The sequence below is a fragment of the Lactuca virosa genome, chromosome 4 (assembly GCF_052849685.1).
Source record: "Lactuca virosa cultivar CGN04683 chromosome 4, Lactuca_virosa_CGN04683_v6, whole genome shotgun sequence".
Classification (NCBI taxonomy): Eukaryota; Viridiplantae; Streptophyta; class Magnoliopsida; order Asterales; family Asteraceae; genus Lactuca; species Lactuca virosa.
The window spans coordinates 359,995,883-360,003,278 of NC_136429.1; the positions used below are offsets into that span (position 1 = coordinate 359,995,883).

General features: G+C 35.6%; 1 long non-coding RNA gene across 1 annotated transcript; it reads left to right on the forward strand.

Annotated features, from left to right (window-relative positions):
• The first annotated feature begins 525 nt into the window (after nt 1-525).
• Nucleotides 526-2,414, forward strand: LOC145108675 (uncharacterized). Its single transcript, XR_013708463.1, has 2 exons — nt 526-983; nt 1,455-2,414. It is a non-coding gene; the product is annotated as an uncharacterized LOC145108675 (long non-coding RNA).
• The last annotated feature ends 4,982 nt before the right edge of the window (nt 2,415-7,396 follow it).

Below are 7,396 nucleotides of genomic sequence, written 5' to 3' on the forward strand. Positions count from 1 at the left end.
CAATATTTGAAATTTATGTAAAAGGAATTGGTGGGTGTGAGATATGACACCTAATCAATTCGTATGAATTACAGATTGAAGTGTATTATAGACATCATAAAAATGATGAATCCATGTGCCTATGAGTTCCTTATAGTAGACAGTTGTACATAAAGCAATAAAAGTTGTCTTTAAGACATTTATTTTAAGAAATGTATTATTTTGTTGTATATAAAGCTTAATAAATTGTATTTAAGATATTAATGATGTATTTTATATATATATATATATATATATATATATATATATATATATATATATAATATAACTACTTTATAATGCATACATATTAAAAATTTAAGACAAAGTCTTAAAAACAAGGAGACTCAATATTGACCTTTGATTTTGTTTAATGGTGAGGATTATATTATTGTTGGTGATCCAAATGAACATGTTTAAACCAATCACAAACAAGTATTTTAAATTTTTAATTCTTTAAAATTTATTTTTTCCTATTTAAAACGTTGGGTCTTCCCCAATCACCCTTCTAATCCACCGCCATTACATAAAAAAGCCTTAATTCCACGTCTCTCTAAAAAACCATTAACCTCCTTTTCACTAAAACCCTAATCTCCAAGTCCATTAGCCTCCTCTCTCAGGCGTCGCCGTCACCATCATCTGCCACTTCCCGCTACCAACATCTCACTTACAGCACCATCGTATCACCCCAATATCCACCGATACAACTTGCACCTCCATTGTAATCCAAATACATCCACTACTACCAGAATTTGCACCGCCACTCTCAGGCACCATCGTCATCATAAACTGCTGCCACCAACATCTATTTCTCTTTATCTTCCTATATTTGGGGTCCACACTCCACCACCATCGCCACCAGTCAATGCGTCCTTCACGATGTCATAACAGCTGCTACTTTTCAAACCCGTCTCCGTATCGTTAAAAAAACATCAGGAGATCAAGAAACGCGAAAGCTCCTCCTGGTAATCGCCTTCCTCTCATGTTTTTCAAGCTGTGAATATCCAAAATAACATAAAAAATCATCCTAGGCTTTATTATTAGACAACAAAAGATCCAAAATCGACTACCTTACATATTTGACCCGACATTCACCATCGTCAAAGGCCCTTAACGGTTGGCAAAAAGATGCCTTCTTGCGTGTTTAAACACTTTGAAGACGAAACGTCCAAAATCGCATTCCATTTATCTGCGACCCAAACATTTTCCACCGCTAAATTTTCTTCACTGTCCATTCTTACTCTTCTTAGATTTCTGATACGTGTTTCACAACCATCGAATGCGCTGTTCGGTTAAATGGATTAGATGCTTGGGAGTTTTGTTTTATCTTTTAAGATTTTAGCGAAAGAAAATTGTGTCTTTGCCTGTTTAAACGATTAGATTTGCCATATCTCAGTTTATATATATCGACTAATGTTTTATCCTTGATGTTGTAGGATTTCTATGCATTCGACTCTAAGTGAAAAATACTCATATGGATGCTATGGAATAAGAGGAAGGATCTGCTTAGTTCATCTTAAAATGTTCCTTTTAATTTTGCTCATGCAAATTGATTTTTATTGTTCAACGTTGCTTTTAAAGTTGTGTCTTGAATGACTCTAAATGGCCATGTTAAGATAAAAGGGTAAAATGAACAAAGAAGTACATTTCTATTTCTAGCTTATTCTCTTTAATTTCACCAAAGTGGTTCCACACAACCACACACAGACAACAAATAAACATAGAACATACACAATAGATGTGCTGATATGTGAGGTTCTATGTCCAATATATGAATGTAGGTGTAAGAAATGCTTATGGATTTCTTTATGCATAAATGGGTTGTACGAAACTCCCCTCAGAAAGAAACTGTAAAAGTTTTAGCAATGGGAAACTTTGTGTTTCGGACAGAAAATATACTCCATGAAACACCTTTTGAAGAGTCTAATGTGGTTCTCTGGTACAGTTCAAGTTTAAAGTGGGTTACTTATTTGGTAAAACTTCCAAACTATGTTGTTATTTTGGGCATTCATGCCTCAATTTATGGTTGGCAATAAAGGTTCCTTTCTCCTGGTGGATGTAAATTTGATCTTGCTGTTAGCTGGAGTTGTTACGCTTAAAAAACTGATCGATGGTGTCCCAATGGCCATTCTTCCACTAAAAGTTCTTTTAGGCTGATCCATTGCTGCATATATTCCAGTGTTTTTTTCTTGGTGGCTACTAATCTCATATATAGTTCCCCTTAAATGTTTATTGCTACATATGTTGAAGTTCTTGGATTTCGCTCCTCTTTTGGTTTGGTAGGGACTGTTGTAGATTTGCTCCTCATGATTCTATGTTCCAGTTTTGAGGGTGTTATTTGTTTTCAATTTCACGTTGTGTACTCTTGGTATTAATGTTGTTTTTTTCTTGAACTATGATCATATGTGATGCTATATGGCTTGAATAATATTTGGTTTTCTATGTAATATTGACAAAAACGTTATTGTTAGGGTGATATCAAATTAAATATTTGGTTTGTGTGTAATATTGACAAAAACTTTATTGTAACGTTATATTATGTGTAATTGAGTCTAAAGTATCATAGTGCCTCCATCTTTTAAAACCAGTATGCTTGAATTGTTTATTAGTTTGTTTTTGGTTGTTATTTTGGGAATCGGTGAAACCGAAATTTATATGGCCATTAGTTTGATCTAATTTTCATTTACAAGGATAAAAATTTATATGGCCAAAATTTATATTGGCAAGGATAAAAATAAAAATAATAATCATCGGGGTATCCGAGCGATGCTGTGGTGTCTGATTGTTCCTTTTAGTGGATAATTTCAATGTTGTGGTCAAGTGAGATAGTTCCTTTCAGCCCATCGGTGGATTGTTTTGTGTCGATGCTTTCAACGAATAGTTTGTAGCCATTAAGGATGTATATATATATATATATATATATATATATATATATATATATATATATATATATATATATATATATATATTTGTGTACACTCCCATAAGATTCGTCACCTATTTACACAAATATCATACACTGTTACGCTTATACTTATAAACAATACTCGACTTTTATCCGTACATTTATATCCGTATACTTTAATTAATGACCTTTATAGTCAAACTTTATAAAATAGCTTTATCCGTATATCAGTATATCCGTTTATCTGTATTTGTGGTTGCTAACTATAACCTTGACATATAACTTTATCCGTGTATCCGTTTATCCGTATAAATTCAATCGTACTACTTTATTCGTATAAATATCTTAAACTTTTACCTATCACGTACAATAAAGCGTTGTAATGGTTACATCTCGTCAGATAGTTTGGTTATAGGATTGATTATAAACATTAACTACAACCCCTTTCTCTTACTACAAAACCATGGGTTTGATTGCTTTCAAAACTATTTTAATTATGGATTTACTGAAGCAAAGATACATTTTGGCTTTCACATATTATTTAAAGATTCTTTACAAACATAGTTTTAAGCATGGTTACACTTACAAAAGAAATATTTTTTAGACTTTCAAAAGTATTACTGATTATAGAAGAAAACTTGTAACTCTCACCAACCTTGTGTTGACCCTCTAAACTACATGTATTCTCAGGATATCATTAAACAAGCTTTCAGACAGAAGGTTAGTCATGGATTTTCGAGCGACTTGATTATCTACTTTTATTTCGTTATATCTTCCTACTTGTTTAAGGTAGTTTATGTACTATACTAATATTTATAAGAACCATGTATTCAAACATCAAGATGGAATATAAACGTTGTTTTTTTTATTGTTGTACTTGTGCTATATATCCAATTGCCTATGATCCATGACCTTAGACGCACAGCCCGACGCATTCTGTCGCCTCGGCCGGGGGTGTGACAGATTGGTATCAGAGTTAAATTGGCTATAGAGAACTCGTATCCTTGAAATAGGAAATACAACTATGGCAACAAGCTCCTAATAAAAGTATTATTATTAATTACACTACTTGTTGGCTACCTACGGTACGGGAAATCTGGTTTGAAGGGTTGCATAAGGTTGCTAGATTTAGAACAGATTAATTGCTAAAATGATCCAGTCCTTCGGTGTTTACTGCCTGACCCTCATCTGTACATAGTAGTCTTGGACTACAAAACAAAATTTAATAATACTACAAAACTCACCAACACTAATAAGAGTTATATGTGCATATGTATATATATATATATATATATATATATATATATATATATATATATATATATATATATATATATACACTCTGACCTGCGATGAGAACACTTAATAAACTTTTAAACATCCCTTCAACTAAAACTACCATCTCAACCCTTTAGGTCAAACGCCTCAAATAAGGTTAGTACCATACATAAGTCATACGAAAAATAAACATGGAACGCGCACTTATGTTATTTACGGTTGGGTCGGTGCACAACAAACCTTGAGGAAGGAGTTTGACAGACTACAATGGTTGAAAGTTCTAGAGATTGATGAATGTTCTCAAGATTCGTTGTAGAAGCTTAGTACCTTAAAAAACTTATATTAGCCCCCAAAAGAACATATACATTTTAAAATATACTTAAAACTCTGGCATAACGTTCAGAATTTCCTAGTTAGCCTAAAAATGAAGAACCAATAGCTCTGCTACCTTCGTAGTAGAGAAACCCATAAATTCCCAATCAATCAATTGGAAATCTGTAGGATTTCTATAATCAATCACTCTCTATAAATTGGAAATCTGTAGGAACAAGTTATACTAATACACTATCATAAAATACAACTTGTTTATGACTACATAGTGTAAAACAAGTTAACATGTCCGTTCAAACGTATTAGGTCGATGGCCCCACGAAAGGAACCACGAGTTCGTCCACCACCAACTCCCTGAGGCAATCGAAGAGCTGCTCCAGAAGTAACCCAAACATCGGGAGAAACTCGTAATTCTGGATCAACTCTAGTCGGAAACAATGATACCCCACCAGTTATCAATACCTCAAACCCAACATTCCAAATGGATCCCACATTGATGCAATACCTACTTGCACAAGGGATTGCTACGACGATAGCTGCATACGAGGCTGCCCAGAACGAAAATGTCGGGAACAGTAAAAATGGTAGTGGCACGCTAGTGGTTAACCTAACCAACCCCAGACACTGCTCATACAAAGAGTTCATGGGCTGCAAACCCCGATCCTTCTACGACATAGAAGGAGCTGTCGGTCTATCCCGCTGGATAGAGAAAATAGAGGCAATATTTTGCATCAGTTCTTGCCCCGATGACTACCGAGTCAAGTATGCTACCTGCACAATGATGGATTCCTCCTTTGACTTGGTGGAATAACCATGTTAAGTCCATGGGAATCAATGAAGCTTATGCCATGGGCTGGGAACTTCTGAAGCAAATGATGATCAAAGAGTATTGCCCATGAGAGGAAGTCTAGGCTCTGTAGTAGGAGCTTTGAAACCTCACCATGAAGGGATCAGAGATGGCTGCCTACACCTCTCGATTTAACGACCTAGCAAACCTTTGCCCAGGAATGGTGACCTCGGATGATAAGAAAATTGAAAGATACATATGCGGACTAGCTTCATCAGTCCAAGGTCTGGTTATTGCATCCAGACCCTCCACTTTGGATAGTTCCAAACAACTGGCCTATCAATTGACTGAGCAATGTGTCTGTCAGAGCACCATGACCCCACCAACTGAAAAGAACCCTGTTGGGAGTTGGGGTGAGCATGGTGTGGTTCAGTGCGATTTTTGGCTAAAACCGAACCGAAAACCGCAACTTCGGTTTTTTGAATTTTAGAAACTGCACCGTTCGGTTTGTATGTGGTTCGGTTTTTGCGGTTTTTTATGCGGTGTTTTGCGGTTGGTTTTTTTTTTTTTTTTTTTTTTTTTTTTTTTTTTTTTGCGGTTTCTTGTCAGTTTTTTTATTTGGTTTTGTTTTGCCTTTTTACTAAAACTCAGGTTTGACCAACCATGGCATTTGACGAAGGACTACCCGAAGCTAAAGAATCAAGGTTGCAATGGAAGATTATTTATGATTATTGTTGGAGATGCTTTCCAGGAACCAACTGTGGTTACTAGTACGTTTCATATCAACAATGTTTACGCTTCTATAATATTTGATATTAGTGCCTATAGAAGCTTTACCTCCCATAAGGTCAGAAACACGATAAAGCAAAATTCCACAAAATTAACAAAACTTACATAGTAGTGATGAGAAACATCCAAATAAGAAAAAACCTTATAAATACTCACCAATTTCCTTTTTGCCCTGAATAACGTCTTTCACGTCAACCTAACGACCATCAGAGGTTTTTATGAGATCATTGGAAAAAATTGGTTATCACCTCATTAAGCTGAAGTCCTATGTTATGACAAGGTCAACTGACTACCTCTACCCAACAACAAATCCCTTGTGATTTATGGAAATAAATGAGGGAAGAATCTTAGAGTCATTTCTTGCATAAAGGCAATAAAGTACTTACAGAAGAGATGCTTCGCTTTTTTGGCCTACGTGGTGGATATGCAAGGCAAGGGTAAGAAAATCAAAGACATTCCACAAGTGTGCGAATACCTGAACGTATTTCCAAAGGACATACCTGGAGTACCTCCATTTAGACAGGTCGAATTACGAATCGGCATAATCTCGGGTGCAACACCAGTGGCAATATCTCCTTATTGCGTGGCTCTAATAGAAATATAAGAACTCTCCAGTCAAAGTCCAAGAACTTCTTGATAAAGGCTTTATCCGTCCAAGCTTCTCTCCATGGGGAGTTGCGCTATTATTTGTCAAAAAGAAGGATGGATCATTCAAGATGTGCATCGACTACCGAGATTTGTACAAACTCACCATCAAAAACCAATATCCATTCCCGAGGATCGATGACCAATTCGATCAACTACAAGGGTACTTCTATTACATGAAGATCGAAGAGATTAGGGATTAGAAGGAACCAATGATGCCAATCGAAGTACACAAATTCCTAGGGCTTGCGGGCTATTACCGGAGATTCATCAAGAATTTCTCCAAAATAGCCAAGCCTCTCACTACTCTAACCAAGAAAGAGAAGAAGTTCTATTGGAAATACAAATAAGAGTTTTCTTTCCAGAAATTGAAACCATTGTTGTATAGTTCATAAATTTTGTCTCTTCCGGAGGGAACATAAGACTTTATAGTATTTTGTGATACCTCTCACCAAGGGTTAGGATGCATATTGATGCAAATGAATAAAGTCATTGCATACGCCTCCAGGAAACTTAAAGCTAAACAAGACAAACTACTCTATGTAAACCCTTATAATTGCAAGTAGGCGACTGTGTCCTACTAAAGGTCGCATCATGGAAAGGTGTCATTAGATCTTGAAAACGGGGTAAACTAAACCCTCGAT